The sequence below is a fragment of the Staurois parvus genome, unplaced genomic scaffold (assembly GCF_062004578.1).
Source record: "Staurois parvus isolate SC_StPar_1 unplaced genomic scaffold, SC_StPar_1.0 ptg001515l, whole genome shotgun sequence".
Lineage (NCBI taxonomy): Eukaryota > Metazoa > Chordata > Amphibia > Anura > Ranidae > Staurois > Staurois parvus.
Genome location: NW_028319311.1, coordinates 1,621,297 through 1,643,405, shown reverse-complemented (window position 1 = coordinate 1,643,405; position 22,109 = coordinate 1,621,297).

Below are 22,109 nucleotides of genomic sequence, written 5' to 3'. Positions count from 1 at the left end.
CCCAGCTCAGCAAGACCTCTGCCTACAAGGGGTTAAGATACTTGTAGACAGAGAGCGTGTTACACATCAAAGCTACAATATGTTCTAATATTAATTATCACTGTGTCAAGAAATGGCGCCTTCGCGCTCCCCCTACCCACCCTCTGCAGCGCCTGAGTGTTAAAACAACAGGTAGTGGTGCTAATGAGGTGAGAGGTAGAGGAGGCTGCGATCTGTTCCACAAGTAATAAGTTAGAGGCGCAGAAGTGAACTTCAGGTTTTGGATTCAAACACAACAACTTGCACGAAAAAATGTTTCTCTGAAAATTGCTGGATTCTACAGAGCAGCCTTTCCCGTCCAGGAATCTCTGGACCCCTTGGGTTCCTACTGAGGTTGCTAGCGGTTCCTTGAGCAGTGAGTAATGGCAAATTGATCTTCTACTTAGTGACTGCCAAGGGGGCACTTCTACAATCACCATTAAGGTCTACTTTACTGTACTAAAAATGTTGTACAGATCAGAAGGCTGCGAAAAATGATCTGCCCCTGGTGTCAGATATACCAGGTATACCATATTATTTGTAGCACCCTGCCAAAAGTTAGGGCTAAATTCAGTTTTTGGCTCTACTGTACTCAGTGGAGTAGTGATCTGTTTTTTATGGTCTGGTCAGGTTTCTCCAAGCTTGATGGTTGATTACTCCTGCCACTTTCTGGAAGAAGATTCAGAAATATAGTGTAGGAGGATCAACCATTGAGTTTTGAATATTAATCAGACCTCAGCCAACCCTTGGGAGGGGGGCACCTAGAAAGTGGCTGAGGGAGGTGATAAATATTTGGGAGGTATTGCCAAGCTCTTGTGCTGGAGATGTAGCCTCTGGGATGCAGCATGTGTATTGGAGTTGCTGTGTGGGTCTCAGCAGATGTTGGGCTAAGGACCTGAAGATAGGAAGATATGGCCAATCTGGAGAAGGATCTTTGTCTCCTTCACTGAATAGCGTTGCGTGGAAGCTGGGTAGTAGACAGCTCTCCTAGGACATTGTAAGTAGGACCTGCTTTTGGACTCTCATGTGTGCATATGCTAGAGAGAAGTGCCAGAGGTTACTAGATGGACTTGGTTGGCTACAGAGACCTAGAATTACTGGCCATTCCCAATACCTCCAGTCAAGGCTATTTCAAGGAGACCGTGTAAGATGTTTGTCCTTCCTTTGATTTCTGCTCTCCTTTTGGAGGATCCTGATCTCTTAAATCACCTCCTGTTCACGTTTTTTGTACGTAAAATCCACAAAAAGACCCCCCCATACTGATCCTCTGTTGTCGGTGTGCATGGGACTGTGTCTGTGGTGGCAGCCTTGTACTAGGAAGAAAGTCCTCAGCATCTTCTTAGAAAAAGTGCTCCGTCCTCTTCCAGTCCAGCCTCCTCGTCTGTGTTTGTGCCCGACTACATCCTCTTCTTCTCCAACTTTCATGCACATGTCTCCACCTCACCTCTCTCCTCCTGTCTCCACAATGCGCATGTGCCACAACCCACTCCTCCCTTTTCCCTCCTCCTGTGTCCACAGTGTGCAGGTGGTGCTCCCCTGCTCCTCACTCCTCCCTCCTCCTGTCTTCACAGAGTGCATGTGCCACCCCCCTGTTCCACACTCCTCCCTCCTCCTGTCTTCACAGTGTGCATGCGCCAACCCCCTGTTCCACACTCCTCCCTTCTCCTGTCTTCACAGTGTGCATGCGTCACCCCCTGTTCCACACTCCTCCCTCCTCCTGTCTTCACAGTGTGCATGTGCTACCCCCCTGTTCCACACTCCTCCCTTCTCCTGTCTTCATAGTGTGCATGCGCCAACCCCCTGTTCCACACTCCTCCCTTCTTCTGTCTTCACAGTGTGCATGCGCCACCCCCCTGCTCCACACTCCTCCCTCTTCTTGTCTATTCAGCGTGCATGCGCCTCCCCCCTGTTCCAACACTCCTCCCTCCTCCTGTCTTCACAGTGTGCATGCGCCACCCCCCTGTTCCACACTCCTCCTGTCTATTCAGTGTGCATGCGCCACCCCCGTTCCACACTCCTTCCTCCTCCTGTCTTCACAGTGTGCATGCGCCACCCCCCAGTTCCACACTCCTCCCTCCTCCTGTCTTCACAGAGTGCATCCGCCACCCCCCTGTTCCACACTCCTCCCTCCTCCTGTCTTCACAGTGTGCATGTGCTACCCTCCTGTTCCACACTCCTCCCTTCCTCCTGTCTTCACAGAGTGCATCCGCCACCCCCCTGTTCCACACTCCTCCCTCCTCCTGTCTTCACAGTGTGCATGTGCTACCCTCCTGTTCCACACTCCTCCCTTCCTCCTGTCTTCACAGAGTGCATCCGCCACCCCCCTGTTCCACACTCCTCCCTCCTCCTGTCTTCACAGTGTGCATGTGCTACCCTCCTGTTCTACACTCCTCCCTTCCTCCTGTCTTCACAGAGTGCATGCGCCACCCCCCTGTTCCACACTCCTCCCTCCTCCTGTCTTCACAGAGTGCATGCGCCACCCCCCTGTTCCACACTCCTCCCTCCACCTGTCTTCACAGAGTGCATGCGCCACCCCCCTGTTCCACACTCCTCCCTCCACCTGTCTTCACAGAGTGCATGCGCCACCCCCCTGTTCCACACTCCTCCCTCCACCTGTCTTCACAGAGTGCATGCGCCAACCCCCTGTTCCACACTCCTCCCTCCTCCTGTCTATTCAGTGTGCATGCGCCACCCTCCTGTTTCACACTCCTCCCTCCTCCTGTCTATTCAGTGTGCATGCGCCACCCTCCTGTTCCACACTCCTCCCTCCTCCTGTCTATTCAGTGTGCATGTGCCATCCCCTGCTTCCCTCCCGTGTCTCAAGTTCAGATGCTTCTCTACCATGTTGAGCGAACCAGAGTTGGGGTCAGTGAAAACATATAAAAAATACCTTAGATTGTACACCCCTTGAGGGTTAGGGACTGATGTGAATGTACAATATATATGTAAAGCGCGGCGTAAATTGACAATGCTATATAAATTTGTGTAATAAATAAATAATTGTTTGGCACGCACTTTTATTGTACTATGTACTGGGGAATGTTCCCCTGGTGTATAGTAATGGATTAGGTGAAAAGAGTTGGAGGGTTTAGTACTGCTTTAAAGTGGAACTACACCTCATCTGAGCACCACAAACCAAAAATGCTATTTATTCATTTTTAATATTCAGTTCATTATTATAATATTTGAAGAAAACTTCCCCATCCACCTATGTCTCCATGCTTTATTTTGCTCAGAAATCATTTAGAAAACACCTCCTAGCATTTCTAGCCACAGCCATCTTGAGCAAGGGCAGATCATCCAGTAACATATATTTCCTGGAATCCATCTTCCCTTAGCTCAGGCAGGCAGAAAAAGAGGGTGTGCTTAGCTGAGAAAGCCTCTCCTCCAGATGAAAGAGAAAAAATGTCCATGAAGACTCCTGGGATTTATGACATCATTTTGACCAGAATTCAGGAAGCAAGTGAAAAAAAAAAAATCTAAAACACCTTCCTATTTGCTAATGCTAGCAGGATAAAAAATACTGTAGTCCACGTTGATTAACCTCCCTAGCGGTCTGATTATGTCAGTATTTCTGTGCTCAAAGCAGTACATTTTTTTGCATGGAAATATGTCTTTTTTTTATTGTAGGCCTGTAATTCTTAGGAATAACTCACTGAAATCTGTCCGAACAAGAGTCTAGTAAACATCCCGGGGATGATAGAATTTGAAACACGAAATCATAAATTATAATTTAATAAATATTCATAAAAAATAATATAATAATAAATTTAATTCAATAATATAATCAAACCATAAACACTGAAATGTGAAATATAGCGCCAAGTTCGCACATCGCTGAGCAAAGTCGCAGAATCGTTTTCAGTGTCTGATGAGGAATTTCCCCCACGAATCATTATCACTCAATTCTGCAAGTGGTTCTGATTTACTATCGCTGTTCTCTAGCCGATCTAAAACCGCTTTTGACCTAAAGGGGCGCTTTTTGGACGCCATGGACGTTTCTCAGTTTCCAGGCAGAAAGAACAGTAAAAATGCAGGCAGGGCGCCGGACAAAGCACTCGGGACAAAATGTATGTGAAATGGTTTGATACAGGAATGTTACACTATGTGATTTTAGTGGATTTAGTGAATGTCACTTTTATAATTTTTGAATCTCCTGCCGGTTCCATCCCCCGTACGTCCCGACGCTCACAGGGAACGGAACCCGGAATACGGATGGAGGAGATGGCCGGGGACGCTGCAGGGGGGACATCGTGGGAGCGAAGAACAAGGCAGGTGCAAGAGGGAATCCCGGAGCAACGCTGCAGGGTAATTCCGAGTGTAGCTCGGGGTTACCGCTGTTGGTACTGAAACTTTACCCCCAGCTACACTGGAGAATACACCAGGGGGGTTAAGAGAGCGAAGTTCAGCTTTACGGGTATCAGTTTTGTGTTACATTGTTTTACATCTCAGCATTTGAAAGACAGGAACAGAGCGTTGTCACTCTCTAACACAGTGGTTCTCAACCTTCCTAATTCCGCGACCCTTTAATACAGTTCCTCATGTTCTGGTGACCCCCAACCATAAAATTATTTACCCAGTAATTATATATTCATGAAGTGTAGTTTTACCTCCAATACTGCTGCTTTCAACACTAGCTGCTTTCTACACAGTAGCTGCTTTCTACACAGTAGCTGCTCTTTACACATCAGAAATATGTGTTTTCCTGATGGTCCTAAGCGACCCCTGTGAAAGGGTCGTTCGACCCCCAAAGGGGTCACGACCCACAGGTTGAGAACCACTGCTCTAACAGGAAGTACCTGTCTGAACAAATACCTTCCTGGCAGGATCACCAGGCATTATCCTAACGAATTCTGTATAATTATAAAGACTGAAAATGACATTAGCATGTCAAAGCTTCTATACGATTTCATTGATTGGGTTTATATCTACATGAAATATTCCCGCCTCCGTGTTACAATGAATCTGATAAAATCCGCTCCACCTTTGCCGCCGCAATTACGATTTTTGCCTTTTCTAACGAGCTAATCAAAAAATATGCAGAGCAGGATTCCGCTTCTTTTTTCCCTCTCTATCTAACGGTCCTGAATTGTTTCCGAGCGTAAACACGCAAATGAATGTTTTTGTACAGCAGCCAGGGCAGTGCTTCCACGCGAACCGTATCACGGAACGCACAGCTGGGGTTAGAGGAGCAGAGTTGGAGCCAAGTGCAATGTTATTACAAGAGAGTAAACATTTCCGATGCATTGTGGAATGTTTGTGTTACAGTTTTGCTCTCTGTTTGCTCAACAGGCGAGACCGGGCAGAATATAGTCTGCGTGTGATGCCGCCGAAAGGGCGATGAGAACGCTCAGCGATCCTCTGCGTGTACACGCTTCCTCGGCTTGCTTCAGTGGCTGGAGAGTGGCCAGAGGCTATTACCGATGCTTTATTGTATAATGACCCATGTAAATTCTCGCCGTGGACGGCGTCGTCTGTACTCTGTGTGGGGAAATGAATCTGTTACCTGCCGCAATGTTAAATGTTACGTTAACCGCGGCTAAATCGTTTTTAGATTTCTTGATAAACATTGGTATTTTTTATAACCTTGACCAGAAGCTATTTACACTATTTTTATATATGTCTTGAGTCCGTTCACACCATCATACTCAATGCCAGGCATCACGCATATGCCCCTTGTTTGAGCGGTTCCATGGGCTGCCTTATGTATGACGAGTGTGGCAAAGTACGTTACTATGCAAATGTTTTAGGCAGGTGTGAAAAAATGAAGAATTCCTTTATGGAAATAAATAATAGATGTGTTAATAGTTAATTTTTATTATTTAACAAAATGGAAAGTAGATGAACAGAAGAGAAATCCAAATCAAATCAATATTTGGTGTGACCACCCTTTGCCATCCTCTAGGTCAGGGGTCATCAAACTTTCTAAACAAAGGGCCAGTTTACTGTTCTTCATACTTTAGGGGGGCTGGAGTGGCCAGTGGGAATAACAAAATGCCCCAGTGTCAGTGGGAGTAAACAATGTTTTGGGCTTGGAGAAGGAATAGTGCCCCATGACTGATATTAGTGGGAGGAATAGTGTCCCAGCATTGGTATCAGTGGAAGGAATAGTGCCCCATCATTGGTATCAGTGGGAGGAATAGTGTCCCAATCATTGGTGTCAGTGGGAGGAATAGTGTCCCATCATTGGTATCAGTGGGAGAAATAGTGTCCCAATCATTGGTGTCAGTGGGAGGAATAGTGTCCCATCATTGGTATTAGTCGGAGGAATAATGCCCCATCATTGGTATCAGTGAGAGGAATAGTGCCCCATCATTGGTATTAGTGGGAGGAATAGTGCCCCATCATTGATATCAGTGGGAGGAATAGTGTCCCATCAATGGTATCAGTGGGAGGAATAGTGTCCCATCATTTCTATCAGTGGGAGGAATAGGGCCCCATCATTGGTATCAGTAGGAGGAATAGTGTCCCATTATTAGTATCACTGGGGGCAATAGGGCCTAATTGTTTATATCAGTGGGAGGAATAGTGCCTCATCATTGGTATCAGTGGGAGGAATAGTGTCCCATCAATGGTGTCAGTGGGAGGAATAGTGTCCCATAATTGGTATTAGTGGGAGGAATAGTGTCCCATCATTGGTGTCAGTGGGAGGAATAGTGCCCCATCATTGGTGTCAGTGGGAGGAATAGTGTCCCATAATTGGTATTAGTGGGAGGAATAGTGCCCCATTATTAGTATCACTGGGGCAATAGGGCCTAATTGTTTATATCAGTGGGAGGAATTATGCCCCATTGCTGGTGTCCTGGGATGAATGGTACCATTCACTGGTGTCATTGGAAGGAAAAATGCCCCACTGTTGATGTCAGTGAGAGAAATGGTTCTCCACTGTTTATGTCATTGGAAGGAATGGTGCCTCCATTTTGGTGGTAATGGGAGAAATAGTGCCCCAAGGGCCGGAAAAAAGGCAAGCAAAGGGCCGCATTCGGTCCACGAGCTGCAGTTTGGAGACCCCTGCTCTAGGTACTTGCACAATGTTTTTGAAGGTAGGTTGTTCCATACATCTTAAAGAACTAACTACAGATCTTCTGTGGATTTGGCTGCCTCAAGTCCTTCTGTCTCTTCATGTAATCTCAGACAGACTCCATGATGTTGAAATCAAGGCTCTGTGGGGACCAAACCATCACTTCCAAGACTCCGTGTTCTTTACACTGTAGATAGTTAATGACATAGGCTGTATGTTTGAGGTCATTGTCATACTGCAGAATAAATTTGGGGTCAATCACACTCTTCCTTGATGGTATGGAATGATGGATAAGTATCTTCCTGTATTTCTCAGCATTGAGGACACCATTGATTCTGACAAAATCTTCAACTCTGTTTGCAGAAATGCAGCCCCAAACTTGCAAGGAACCTCCACCATACTTCACAGTTGGCTGCAGACACTTATTATTATACCTTTCTTCAGTACTTCTGCAACAAACTACCTCCTGCTACAGCCAAAAATTTCACATTTTGACTTATCAGTTCAGAGCATCTGTTGCCATGTTTCTGCTCCCCAGTTCCTATGTTTTCATGCATAGTTGAGTTGCTTATCCTTGCTTCAACATCAGAGATACTTTATGGCTTTTTGGTAGCAATTCTTCCATGAAGATCACTTCTGGTCAGACTTCTCCGGACAATGGATGGGTGTATCTGGGTCCCATTAGTTTCCTCCAGATCTGTGCTGGTGGCACTGCTGGACATCTTCCAATGTCGAAGGGATATAACCATGGTATGTCTTTCAGCTGCTGCATTAAAACGGTTGTAAAGTCTTTTTATTGATTTATGCCGAGAGGTAAGCCTATCATAAAGCTTGCCTATAGGTATAGTAAATATCTTCTAAATGTAGGAGATATTTACTTTAGTAGGGTTGTCATGGCACATGCTGAGAGAGCTGTGCCGCAGCTGTCTTTGCGGCTTGATCATTCAGACTGCCGAAGCCTGTAAACCTGGAAGGCCATGTGAAGATGGCTTCATTTTAACCACTTGCCCTCTGGAAGATTTACTACTTTCATAGCCTGGCTTTTTTTTTTTTGCTATAGGACGCTGCGCTACTTTACCTGACAATTGCACGGTCATGCAACGCTGTACACAAATACAATTTATATAATTTTTTTTCACACAAATAGAGCTTTCTTTTGGTGGTAATTGCTTACAATGGGTTTTTCATTTTTGTGCTCTAAATGAAACATTTTGATAAAAACACCCAGTAATTTTTACTTTTTGCTATAAAACATATCCTATAAAAAAAGTAAAATTTCTTCATAAATTTAGGCCAAAATGTATTCTGCTACATGTCTTTGGCTAAACAAAAAAAAATCCATTAGGTGTATATTAATTGGTTTGTGTGAAAATTATAACATCCACAATGATGGTCTATATCAGGGTTTCTCAACCAGGGTTCCATGGAACACTAGGGTTCCTCCCGAGGTTGCTAGGAGTTCCTTGAGCGATGAGCAATTTCTGGCTCTCAGATAAGTTCCCGCTGACACCATTGATCTGTTTAGCTATCTGTAAGGGGGGAATTCTTTCCAATGACCACAAGTGTAAGGAGCATTCTTCTTGCTGACCATCACACCAATGTATCATGAGTTGTAGATATAGACATTTTTAGCAGGGGTTCCTGGAGACCAGAAAGCTATTTCAGTAGTTCCTCTGTGTTGAAAAGGTCAAGAAAGGCTGGTCTATATACTGGAATTTTTTTTAATACTAGTAATGGTGGCAATCAGCGACTTATAGTGGGACTGTGATGGTACAGCAGGCATTCTGACACTGGCTAACTGACACTGGCATGACCAGTGACACTAATATAGCTAATAAAATGCACTGACACTGTACTAATGACACTGGGCAGGAAGGGGTTAACATTTGGGGCAATCAAATGGTCAACTGTGTGCCTAGCTATATGCGATGTGCGTATTGTGTACTGTTTTACTAAGGGATGTGACAGTTTTGTGCAAAGCAGGGAGGCAAAAACCAGCACATCCCCGCTGTCAGTAGAGAGATCTGTATTTTTTACCAACACAGATCTCTCTGCTGTTACTTGCTCCTAATCATCGTCCAGGACCCACTAATCGGCATGTCAGGAAGCCAATGACAGCATGGGTAGGCGTACGTGTGCGCCCCCTACCCGGGAAAGCAAAATCCCATATATATGCATGATTTTGCTTAGCCAGCCTGCACTGTAGGAGTAAATCTACAGTGTGTGGTCAGCATGCAGTTAAAGTAATCTTTCATAATGTGCTAGTATGAGATGCCTACTAGAATATAATGCTCTTAACTTGCAGGGAGAATTTTTTTCTTGTTTTTTTTTGCAGTTTACTAATGCTGTAAGTTTCCTTGGCTGACCACTGTGATCCTCAACGTTGCCCGTTTCTTTGTGCTTCTTCAAAAGAGCTTGAACAACACATATTGAAACCCCAGTCTGCTTTGAAATATTTTCCTGGGAGAGACCTTACCATGGTGTATGACCTGTGACATGAAACTGCCTTCCATCTTGGTAGCAGAGTTTGGCTGTTCCTCGCCCATACACATGCTTCATATGTAAGTGTATTTTTAAGTGTTAGGCCTTCTACACTGCTGTTTCTGTTTCAGTTATTGACCGTTTTTCAGTCTACATATGAAATTGATGATCATTAGCCCCTGCTTGGTACAATTGGTTAATCATACACCTGACTTTAATCCTACAAAATCCCTGACTTTGTTCAAGTGTACAAAATGTGCAAGTGTGAGGATTAATGCTGTTTGAAGCCAAAGGTTAGTCACAACAGATATTGAACTTAGATTTTTCTTCTGTTCACTCACTTTGCATTTTGTAAATTGATAAAAATAAACAATTAAAATATATATTTTTAAAAGCATTCTTACTTTACAGCATTTCTGCATACCCGCCTAAAACTTTTGCATAGCACTGTAGCTCCTTTTTAGCTACTTGAGGGATCTTTTAAACAACCTCACGTCTTACCTACCTCCCATCCAAGCTAACACTGCACTGTTAAAATGTTAAAAAAGTTTTAGTGAAAGTAAAAAAAAAATAAAAAAAGTTGCATCCAAGAAATTAACCCCTCCCCCCCAATTTCTATTCTACCCCATCCCATCCCCACATACACAAATGTAAATGCACCCATAGGGTGTGCCTATGTATGAAAACATTGCTTGTCATACATGTTACATATCACCGCACACTCTCTTGCAATCCCCTACACATAGATTGGGAAAGACAGGGACAGGACTGGGAACCAATCAGTTGAGCCACGGTGCTCATGTGCTTACAAGAAGTGTGCTGAATTGAAGAAGAGCTGGGGAAGAGAAGACTTGTATCTGCTACTAAACTGCAGCAAAGAAAGTTCAGGTCTCCTGCCCTGGCAGATGGAGCTGCGTTGCTTGACAGAGCTGTGCAAATGTCAGGACTGGACAGACGGGAATTCAGATCCTGAACTTTCAAAGTGAACTTGCGCCGGTTCCTAGAATCTCACCGCCCCCATCAGTCAAATCATCAGATCTTTATTTCCACCCTCTCAATAAATATTTCCGTCTCGGGCGTTTGCATTAAGAATTATGTACAGTTACAGGAACTCCGTCAAACGGCGTCGAAGAGAATATCTTAATGTTTATACAAATTCTCCTTTTCTCCGGCTCGCCCCCTAATTCCATTATCCGGACGACTAGAGTAGAAAATTGATTTTTATTTAAGGGGAGGTGTAATTAATATATCTTAGTGAGGAGGGCACTGGTTTGGAAAAGTATCCCAATGCAGAGAGAGAAAAATGAGGTGCGTTCCCGCTCTTTTCTACATATCTCATCCCCGGGAAAGAAAAAAGAAAAAACAGCCTGCAACCGGAATGAACCGCCTTGATTTAATCGCTCCTGACACTTCCCCGCCTACATTATTTGTCGTTTTTGGCCGTGTTTGCTGAAGCATAATGAGAAATCTTTAAAACGCGGCTTTTTAGGATGGAAAGTTGATTTGATCTTTTTATTAAAGTGCGCTTGTTCCCATCCGAAGGCAATGGATATAATATTCATCTGAATGCAGTCTATCTGTACGCTATTCCACCTGGCAACTCTCAGGGCTCATTTACACTCATTTCTGCATTGGATCGCATTTCATGTTGCATCCTCACCAGCTATTGTAACCCTGGAAACCCGTACCACCATGCTGAAACCTTGTGCACTGCACGGTTGCAATGTAGCCCTATTCAGTTAACTGGGTCACATCGGCGGGCGGTACTGCCCAATTGGTAGTGATGGTGGGGATAAATTATGCTGCAAATATGCACAGCCCCGTGTGGTTATACTACAAGCGTAAACAAGGACTTTGGCAAACCCAACACCAATCAAGCTCACCCATTGAGGGTATTTGCTGCAGAGAGATTAGGAGGTTTGAGGATGTCTACGATTATTGTAGGTCAGCAGATATGTCCATGAGATGGATGGATAGTACTCATGCTTTAAAGAGTTACCAACAAGGCCTTACAGAAACACTGGCGAACCCAACACCAATCAAACTTGCCCATTGAGGGTATTTGCTGCAGAGAGATTAGGAGGTTTGAGGATGTCTACGAATTATTGTAGGTCAGCAGATATGTCCATGAGATGGAAGGATAGTACTTATGCTTTAAAGAGTTACCAACAAGGCCTTACAGAAACAACGGAGTACTCAACACCAATCAAACTCGCCCATTGAGGGTGTTTACTGCAGAGAGCTTAGGAGTGATTAGGAAGCCTACGATTATTGTAGGTCAGCGCATATGTCCATGAGATGGATGGATAGTACTCATGCTTTAAAGAGTTACCAACAAGACCTTACAGAAACACTGGCGAAGCCAACACCTGTCAATCTCACCCATTGAGGGTGTTTGCTGCAGAGAGTTTATGAGGGATAAGGATGTCTACAATTATTGTAGGTCAGCAGATATGTCCATGAAATGGATGGATAGTACTCATGCTTTAAAGAGTTACCAACAAGGTCTTACAGAAACACTGGAGTACCCAACACCAATCAAACTCGCCCATTGAGGGTGTTTACTGCAGAGAGCTTAGGAGGGATTAGGAAGCCTACGATTATTGTAGGTCAGTGGATATGTCCATGAGATGGATGGATAGTACTCGTGCTTTAAAGAGTTACCAACAAGACCTTACAGAAACACTGGCGAAGCCAACACCTGTCAAACTCGCCCATTGAGGTCAGTAGGATCTTGCCTTACCAAAACAATGACAAACCCAATAGGGAGTCTGCTTCAGAGCGGTTAGGAGGGATGAGGATGTCTACGTTTATTGTAGGTCAGCAGATATGTCCATGAGATGGATGGATAGTACTCATGCTTTAAAGAGTTACCAACAAGGTCTTACAGAAACACTGGAGTACCCAACACCAATCAAACTCTCCCCTGGACGGTGTTTGCTGCAGAGAGCTTAGGAGGGATAAGGATGTCTACAATTATTGTAGGTCAGCAGATATGTCCATGAGATGGATAGTACTCATGCTTTAAAGAGTTACCAACAAAGCCTTACAGAAACACTGGCGAACCCAACACCTGTCAAACTCGCCCATTGAGGTCAGTAGGACCTTGCCTTACCAAAACAATGACAAATCCAATAGGGAGTTTGCTTCAGAGCGGTTAGGAGGGATGAGGACGTCTATGATTATTGTAGGTCAGCAGATACAGTATGTCCATGAGATGGATGGATAGTGCTCATGTTTTAAAGAGTTACCAATAAGGCCTTACAGAAACACTGGTGATGAGGATATCTACGATTATTGTAGGTCAGCAGATCTGAAGTGAGAAGACTGGACAGCACTCATGCTTTAAAGAGTTAGCAAAACCCTGGGACCAGGGGTGATGGTCATATGGGCCACATTTTGCTGTTGTTCACATGAGCAGCAAAGGAGCAGTAAAAATAGATGGGTGATCTGTGTTTTTACTTCCCTTTTGAACTCCCACCTAAAGCCTAAAATGGCAGCAGGAGGGGGTGGTACACATGCTGTGCCAAATTTAATTCAGTCAGGTGAGTTTGACAGCTAATCACACCTGTCAAACTCACCCACTGAGGTCAATTGGACCACGTTTTACAGAAACATTGATGAATTCAATAGGGCGTTTGCTGAAGAGAGGTTTGGATGGATGAGGATGTCTACAATGGTTGGATATGAGGATATGTCCCTGAGAAGGATGGCAAGTACTCCATGCTTTAAAGAGTTACCAAAATCCCAAGACCTGGTATGATGGTCGTGGGGGCTTCATTTTGGTCCCTTTCACTTGAGCGGCCATGAGGCGGTAAAAATAGGTGGTTAATCTGTGTTTTTACCACCCCCTTGACCACCAACTAAATCCTACGGTGGTAGCTGGAGGGGTAGTACACATGCTGTGCCAAATTTAACTCAGCTTGTTGAGATTGATAGGTATCAACAGCTGTCAAAGTTGCCTATTAAGATCAGTAGGACCACGCCTTACAGAAACATTGACAATTTCAAAAGGGCATTTGCTGCAGAGAGTTTAAGATGGATGAGGATGTCTACAATAGTTGTAGATCGGAAGATATGTCCCCAAGAAGGATGGATAGTACGCGTTCCTTTAAGGAGTCACCTAAGGCCCAGGACCTGGTGTGATGGTTCTATGGGCACATTTTGATACCTTTCACATCAGGAGCAAAGGGGTAGTAAAAATAGTCAGCTGATTCACAATTTTATCATCCCCACTCACCCAATGCCTACAAGGGCAGCTGGAGTAGGTGGTACACACCTTGCCAAATTTAACTCAGTTTGTCAAATATGACAGGTGGCATCACCTGTCAAACTCACCCATTGAGATCTCTAAGACCATGCCTCAACCATGAACCAAAAGCTTGGCTCGTGGTTTTGGCATGTTCTTTAAATATAAAATCTTAGGATTGAAGAAAAAAAAACAGCCAACCAGGAATTCAGGAGGGGGCAGGGTTGGACTTCCAGGAAGCCTCTGCTCTACTACCCTCTGAGATCACAGTATTCCCCCTGAAAAAGGCTTCATCTGCTTTTCTCTCCAAAAGGATGGAGCTACTTCAGGAATCATCCTGGGTCAGCATCTATTGAGATGCCAACTCAGAGATGACACATGTAACGGAACCGGACCCAGACCCCACTTGGGTATTTCCGTTAGACTCTCGCTTCCCTGTCCGAACACCATCCATGGACCACACCAGCTGATCATGCAGGAAATAGACAGCACCAGACTCTTCTTAAGACAGGAAGTCAACTGCTTTATTTTAACACAAACACAAGATATATACACAGGACGAGGAAATACAACCAGGAACAGGAAACACATCATCAGGCCCTCCCATCAGGGGGAAGGGCTGCAGGAACCACCCCCCACCAAACCAAGACACACAATGGAACAACCACATGGCATTAGACAATACAGGAACACATGCATCCCATAATAGTTTGCTGGCCAGCAAGACACAATAGAACAATGGGATGCAACACCTGGCAGTGAACAATGAGCAACCCCCACACCAAACCTATACATGTCTACACAATATCAGGACAGAGCACCCTGTACCCCCTAACAGGCACAGGGTGGGCTTTACACATAAGAGGGATTTGGGGGAGATGATACAGGGGTCCCCCCACCCCCAAAAGTCACTCCCGTCACAACACAATCATGTCAATTCTGGTGCCCGTGCAATTCTTGGCTGACATAGCCCCTGCCTTTAACTTTGCGCCATTTCGGAAGGGTGGCCAGGGGGGCGGTTAAAACACAAACGTGAGTCTGCTGCTTATCCAAAAATAGTACTGATGCAATTTTTTTCATGTGTTGAGGTGCCTTGAGGGCCCATTCAAGAAGGAATCGTCTGTCTTGGGTCCTGCTCACATAAGGCAAATTTAAATCACAGGCAGAATCGAAGCGATTCTGATTGCGATCCCAAATGGCGGCAGAATACGCAATGCGCGTTTGGGTGGAGTGATTCTTAATCGCCCCGCAAAAACTGCCTGGTTTGCCACAACTACCAAACGATTCGCGACAATCACGGAAAAACGCATGGTTAGAAATCATTTCAAGCTTGTCACCCAAAAAAAGAGCAGGAGCTTCTTATGGCCAGCAAACGCACACGAGGCAGCTGATTGAAGTGAATGGGCTGCCCTATGCACAGAACACGTTTCCGCGTGTAAATTGCGCATAAAAATTGCGAGCGGGAACACTCGTCCCCATTACACGAAGTCTGAATGGGTCCTTAATGTAATACCTATCAACTCAGGAAAATGAGCGAGCAGTGACGGATCGGAGGCATCTCCCTCCCCCGCTTTCCGTCTCCTACGTCTGTCCGTTGACTTCTTCCACCCCCACCCCCCTCCATAATGTACATAATAAAGTCGTTGTGACTTTTTAACAGAATTTTTTTTCCTCTGTCTTGCAGCTGGATCGATGGCGGCGTTGGCGGACGAGAATGAACATTGATTTATTTCGGTCATCGCATACGAATTGCGGTGCGTCTCCATTAATGGCAAATCAATGGTCACATTTGACTGGAACATTTTATGAACCTTTTTCCACCGTTATTTTTTGACTCCCTGACACCGCCGCCGGCTCCTCAGTGAATGGGGACGGCTATCTGAGGGCTGTTAATAGGTTAAAGATCTTCATAAAGCTTCGATTTTACAATCAGAGGGAGATGCGATCTCGGTCTGATGTCCGGCGCTGTTATTACCACTGTATTTCTGCAAAATAAAACCCCGGAGAACAGGGACTTTCCTTGATTTTAAAGGCTGACCGCATCCAGAACTGAAATTTTTGGTTTTAATGTGTTTGCTGGTAAGCTGAATCCTGTCATCTTCTAATATCTCCTACACTGGTCACATGGTACAATTTGATTGTACATTCTCATGGTGGCCATACACACTTCATTTTTTTCTATCCGATTGATCAAATGGATGAAAACTGAATAGCCATAGCTTCCCTATTGAATTACTCTGACTCGGTTTCAATCAGTTTTGATCAAATGGAATCAATCAGCCAGAGTAGAATAATATTGATCATTGTCATCGATTGGCAACACTGAAATGCTTTGCTTATGAAGGCAATCATATTTCAGTTGATCAGATTATGAGATTACATGGCGGAAAGAGCGATCGATTGTCAAGAAATCAATCATTTATCAAAGTGTGTATGAACACCATTAGATTGATCAAATATGGAATGTAAGGACATGCCTAAACAATGCATTGAACAATGCATCCAGTCAGCCAGGGAGGGAAGGAGGGGGAGGGATTAAAATTTATGTTACCCCAACATTTCATTGTCTTGATATGTGACTGTTGTACTATGTATGTGTGTTAAAACGTATCCTGTTCTCTTTGCATTGCTTCCTATGTGTGAAATCTCTGGTGTTCCTGCCAGTCCCTCTACTTTCCTATTTCAAAACTGACCACACAAGGCATGAGAGCACATCCATCCTAGAGTGGTCAGTTTTCTGGCTGTGCTGGGAAAACAGCATGCCTATCCTCCAATGATCAGACTTGTGCTGACGCATCCCCTGCACAGCTATTCACAGGGAAGATCAGTGTTCTGCTGTTTCTCCACCCCAGCTCTCTAAACCTATTCTGCAACTGAGAACGGAGGTCCTGTAATCACTTACTGTACAAAAAAAGGAAAATGTTTTTATATCTATACACAAATGTTTTGCTTTTAATTTCTATTTTGAACTGAATGGATTGCTTTACAAGTTGAGGGTTTACATATACTTTAAGGAAGGGAGAGGAAGGAAGGAAGGAAGGAAGGAAGGAAGGAAGGAAGGAAGGGGGATGAAGGACAGGAGAAAAAGGAAGGAAGAAAGGGAGAAAAAGAAGGAAGGATAAAAAGAAAGAAGAAAGGAAGAGAGAGGGATAAAGATAAAGAAAGGGAGAGGAAGAGGTGGGGAAGAAGAACAGAGAGGAAGGAAGGGGTGAAACGAAGGAAGGGAAGGTGGAAGGAAGAAAGGGAGGGGGAGGAATGAAGGAAGGAATGTGAGAGAGAAATGGATGAAGGAAGAGAAGAGAGAATAGTGGTAGAAAGAGGGATGGGAAGGGGAAGAAAGGAAAGAAGGGTGATGAATGACAGGAGAAGAAGGAAGAAAAGAAACAAAGAACGTGAGGAAAGGAAAGAAAAAAAGATGGAAGGGAGAGATGAGGAAAGGGAGAGAAAGGGCTGTGAACTAAGAACAGGAAGGAAGGAGGAAGGGAAGGAAGGAAGGAAAGAAGGGGAAAAAACAGAAAGAAAGAACAAAGGAAAGAAAGAGATGGAAGAAGGAAGGGAGAGGAAGGAAGGAAGGGGGAATAAGGACAGGAGAAAAAGGAAGGAAGAAATGGAGAAAGAGAAGGAAGGATAAAAAGAAAGAAGAAAGGAAGATAGAGGGATAAAGATAAAGAAAGGTAGAGGAAGAGGTGGGGAAGAAAAGAACAGGGAGGAAGGAAAGGGGGAAACGAAGGAAGGGAAGGTGGAAGGAAGGGGGTATATAAAGGAAGGAAGAAAGGGAGGGGGAGGAATGAAGGAAGGAATGTGAGAGAGAAATGGATGAAGGGAGGGAGAAAAGAAAAATGGTATAAAGATGGATGGGAAGGGAAAGAAAGGAAAGAGGGGGATGAATGACAGGAGAAGAAGGAGGAAAGAAACAAAGAACGTGAGGAAAGGAAGGAAAGAAAGATGGAAGGAAGAGATGAAGAAAGGGAGAGAAAGGGCTGTGAACAAAAAACAGGAAGGAAGGAGGAAGGGAAGGAAATGGAAAGGAAGGAAGAAAGGAAAGAAAGGGAAAAAACAGAAAGAAAGAACAAAGGAAAGAGGGAGATGGAAGTAGGAAGGGAAAGGAAGGAAAGAAAGGGGGATTAAGGACAGGAGAAAACGGAAGAAAGAAAGAAAGAAAGAAAGAGAAAGAAAGAGAAAGAAAACAAAAGGAAAGAAAGATGGAAGGAAGAAAGAGAAGGATGAAGGAAGGGACAGAAAGGGGTGTGAAAGAAGAACAGAAAGCAAGACAAGAAGGAAGAGCGGAGGAGGATGGAAGGAAGGAAGGAGAGAGATTTGTGAAGGAAGGAACAGGAAGGGACGAAGGGGGATGAAGGAGAGTACAAAAATGAAGGACGGAAGAGAGGGAGGAAGGGAAGAATAAAAGTAGGAAGGAAGAAAAGAAGGGAGACATGAATAAAGGAAGCGGTGGGGAAGCAGAACAGGAAGGAAGAGATGGAGGTTGTGAAGGAAGGAAGAAAGAGTTGAGGAGGAAAGAAGGAAGGAAGGAAGGAGAGATGAAGGGGAAAGAAGGAATGACATCCAGCGTGAAATGTTGCCTCTGTGCAGGAGTTTTCTGTAATAAAAACCGGTCACAGCAGCTCTCTCACCTTATGCAGGGTGACTGGTCCTGACTCCGCCCCTCCTGTAATTGTCTGCTGGCAGCCTGTAGTGGGTGGGCCTACTGGGTTAAATACAGAACACTGATGTGGTCACTGCTACATTTACAAGATAATATCTGGGTTTGTAAAGACATTTGGTGCACTGAAAGTGGATATATATCCTTTGTGGCTTTGAGGATTGCATTTAAATGAATGTTTGTTGTAAACCGAGTTGAGCATTAACAGACCAACAAGGACCACATAAGAGAAGGTTATTGCAAGGGATGATGCTGGGCATTGTACAGACGTGGTTTGTAGTATACAGCGGAGAGCTATACATAGTAGTGCCGGGTATATACTGAGCTCAGCGTTGTGCAGTTCACCCTCTTGTCTCGGTTTATCTCCTTATGCAACTTCAGCCAGATGGCAGTGCCCACCTCTCAATTCAGCCTTCTGGCATGCTGCAGGCAATGAGTATCGGCCTGATCTACCTGCCTCACTATCCATCCGCCTCTCTCTCCTGTCACCAGCTGTCATGCAAAATGTAAGAGGACCTGTGGTGATAAAATTTTGGAAGCTTTAATTGCTTATTTCCATCCGACAATTCTAGTCCAGCTCATCTTTTGGCCTCAGTACTGTCTGTATGCAAATCCAGATTAAGGATGAGCAAAACTGAGCTACACTGCAGTTCTAAAAAAAAAAAAAAATGATTATTATGTAATGTATTCATTTATGTAATTATTAATATTTGTTATTATTAAGTCATTTGAATTATACCGTAGCTTCATCCTCTGGTGACAAAAATGGTGTCCTCCCATATTTATGTAACAATAGGAATCATAGTAAATTATTATTATAATTTTTAATAATAATAATAATATTAATAATAACAAGAATTATAATAATGATATAAAAAATTGTTAATAACAATAAATAATAATAATTTATTATGATTAGTATCATTAAATAAATATGGGGACACACCATATTTGTCACCATATAATCAGAGGATGAAGCTACGGTATAATTCAAATGACTTAATAATAACAAATAATAATAATAATAATAACATATCAATTTAATATAATATAATATTATTAATAACAATAATAATATATCATAATATTATTATATACATTTTTATTTTTTTTAATTTTCATTATTTTTTGTTATTATTATTATTAAGTCATCTGAATTATACAGTAGATTCATCCTCCAATTAAACAGTGACAAATCTGGTGTCCGTCCATCAAAACCCTCCCATATTTCCTCTAGTATTTATTTATCCATATTTTTCCCTATATCAAAATGGTTTTGTTCCATATTTTTTATGACTGACTTGCATATTCTTGATACAGCATCTGAATCATTTGCAGAAAAAAATAGCACGAAAAGCAAATCACTGAAAAGAGAAAATGTCTAATAAGGATACAAAATTGTGCTTTTCCAAGTGAGCAGTTTCCTCATGCGGTGAAAGTGCGACGACTCATGTAGAAGTTTACGCTGCTGATCAATGCTGACATGCCGAGTGAACAAAACCACGGTGTGCTCTAAGGAGCGCTCGGGAGCTGCTAACATAATGGCCCGGCGTTTAGGAGCTTAGCGGAAATAGGGACATAACAAGCAATTTCTTCTCTCACTTATCCGTGGAATTTTTATATATATATTTGTTTTTACGCTTTGTTTTCCATCGCTGCTCCTTGTAAAAACACAACAAAATATCTCCGACATGAAGTCATCATTGGCTAAACTGCAGATTAGAAAATGGAAAGGTGTTAGCGGAATTACAGACTGGAAAAAGGCTTTCGGCATTGGGTGTGAAATGGGTTTTCAGAAGTTGACTCGTCTTCAGTAGCTACAAAGCATAACTATGGTTGTGTGTATGTGTGTATTGGTTTGTGTGCATTTCAAGATGTATCTTCTTGAGAAATGAAACCAATGAAATAAGAAAACTTGTGGTAGATTGGGTCATAGGTTTAGGTGAGCTGGCCCTTTTTCTTTGAGTCCGGTTCAGTCAATGGGCTGGTGGATCCACTTAGCAAGTCAGTAATGGCTCTGGAATATTGGCAACCCCCACCCCAATTTTTTATGCAAAGCGCCATTGATGGACTACAATGAGGATCACTCCTCTAATACCTCATGCAGGGAATTGCTAGGGTCTTAAAAATCCTAAGGCATCCTTTGACACTTAGATTGAAATGTTTGAGGCTTGTAGGACACTATAACAAAAGTAAATTAGGCTGTCCGATTTCTTCCATGTTTTCCAATTTTGTATCCCACCAATGATGCTCACACAAAGCACCATTGGTTAGAGGTGTAGCACTCTCCTAGTGTAGTGTAGGTTGTTAGGTAAATTTAGCTAGCTCCTCTGTGATCACTGGAGCAGTGATTGGTTGTTTATGGCTGCTCAGGCTTATGATTTGATTACTTCCCCCTGTCTTCTAGAGTAGGGGTCTCCAAACTCTAAACAAAGGGCCGGTTTACTGTTCTTCATACTTTAACAGGGCCGACCTGTGACCAGTGGGAGAAGAAAATGTTCTGGCATCAGTTGGAGTAAGCAATGCCCCATCATTGGTATTAGGGGGAGGAATAGTGCCCCATCATGTGTAATAGGGGGAGTAAGAGTGCCCCATCATTGGTATCGGTGGGAGAAATAGTGTCCCATCGTTAGTATCAATGGGAGGCATAGTGCCCCATCCTTAGTATCAATTAAAAGGAATAGTGCCCCATCCTTAGTATCAATTAAAAGGAATAGTGCCCCATCCTTGGTATCAATGGGGAAATAGTGCCCCATCACTGGTTTCAATAGGATAAACAGTTCACCATCATTGGTATCAATGGGAGAAAGAGTGCCCCATCGTTGGTATCAATGGGATGAATAGTGCTCCATCATTAGTATCCATGGGATGAATAGTGCCCCATTATTAGTATCAACAGGAGGAATAGTGCCTCATCATTAGAATTAATGAAAGGAATAGTGCCCCAGCATTAGTGTCAATGGGAGGAATAGTGCCCCATTATTGGTGTCAATGGGAGGAATAGTGCCCCAACATTGGTGTCAATGGGAGGAAAAGTGCCCCATCGTTCATATCAATGGGAGGAAAAGTGCCCCATTGTTAGTATCAATGGGGGAATAGTGCCCCATTGTTGATGTCAGTGGGAGAAACTATGCCATATTCTTGCTTGCAGTGGGAGGAATAATGCCTCGAGGGCTGGATAAAAGCAAGTAAAGGGCCACATCTGGCCCTCGGGCCGCAGTTTGGTGACCATTGTTCTAGAAGATTGTAGAATTCTAGAGGCAGGAAGCCTGAATATACATGGGGCTCCAGCCAATACCTAGGGAAGTATGCCCAAAAGGTGGTGAAAGAGCCCGTAAATAGTCTGAGGCCTGAGTAAGGGAGAGAGAGTTCCTGGGTTCAGTCCTGCTGGAGGAGACCCCATATGCAGAGGCTCTGACCCTGAGGTAGGAATGGTAGAAGGAGCCATTATGAAGACACAGAGGTCCACACAGCTGAGCTTTAGCTGGTGCACCTATCCACAAGCTGGAAAGTCAGTGACTAGTGCTTACACAAAGCACCATTAGTTAGACACAATAAGAACCGCTCTTCTAATACCTCGGCAAGGGCATTATTAGGGTCCTAAAAGATGTGAGGCATCCTTGGGCAATAAGATGGGAATGTTGGGGGCTGATAGGACACCAAGACAATGCATCTTTTTC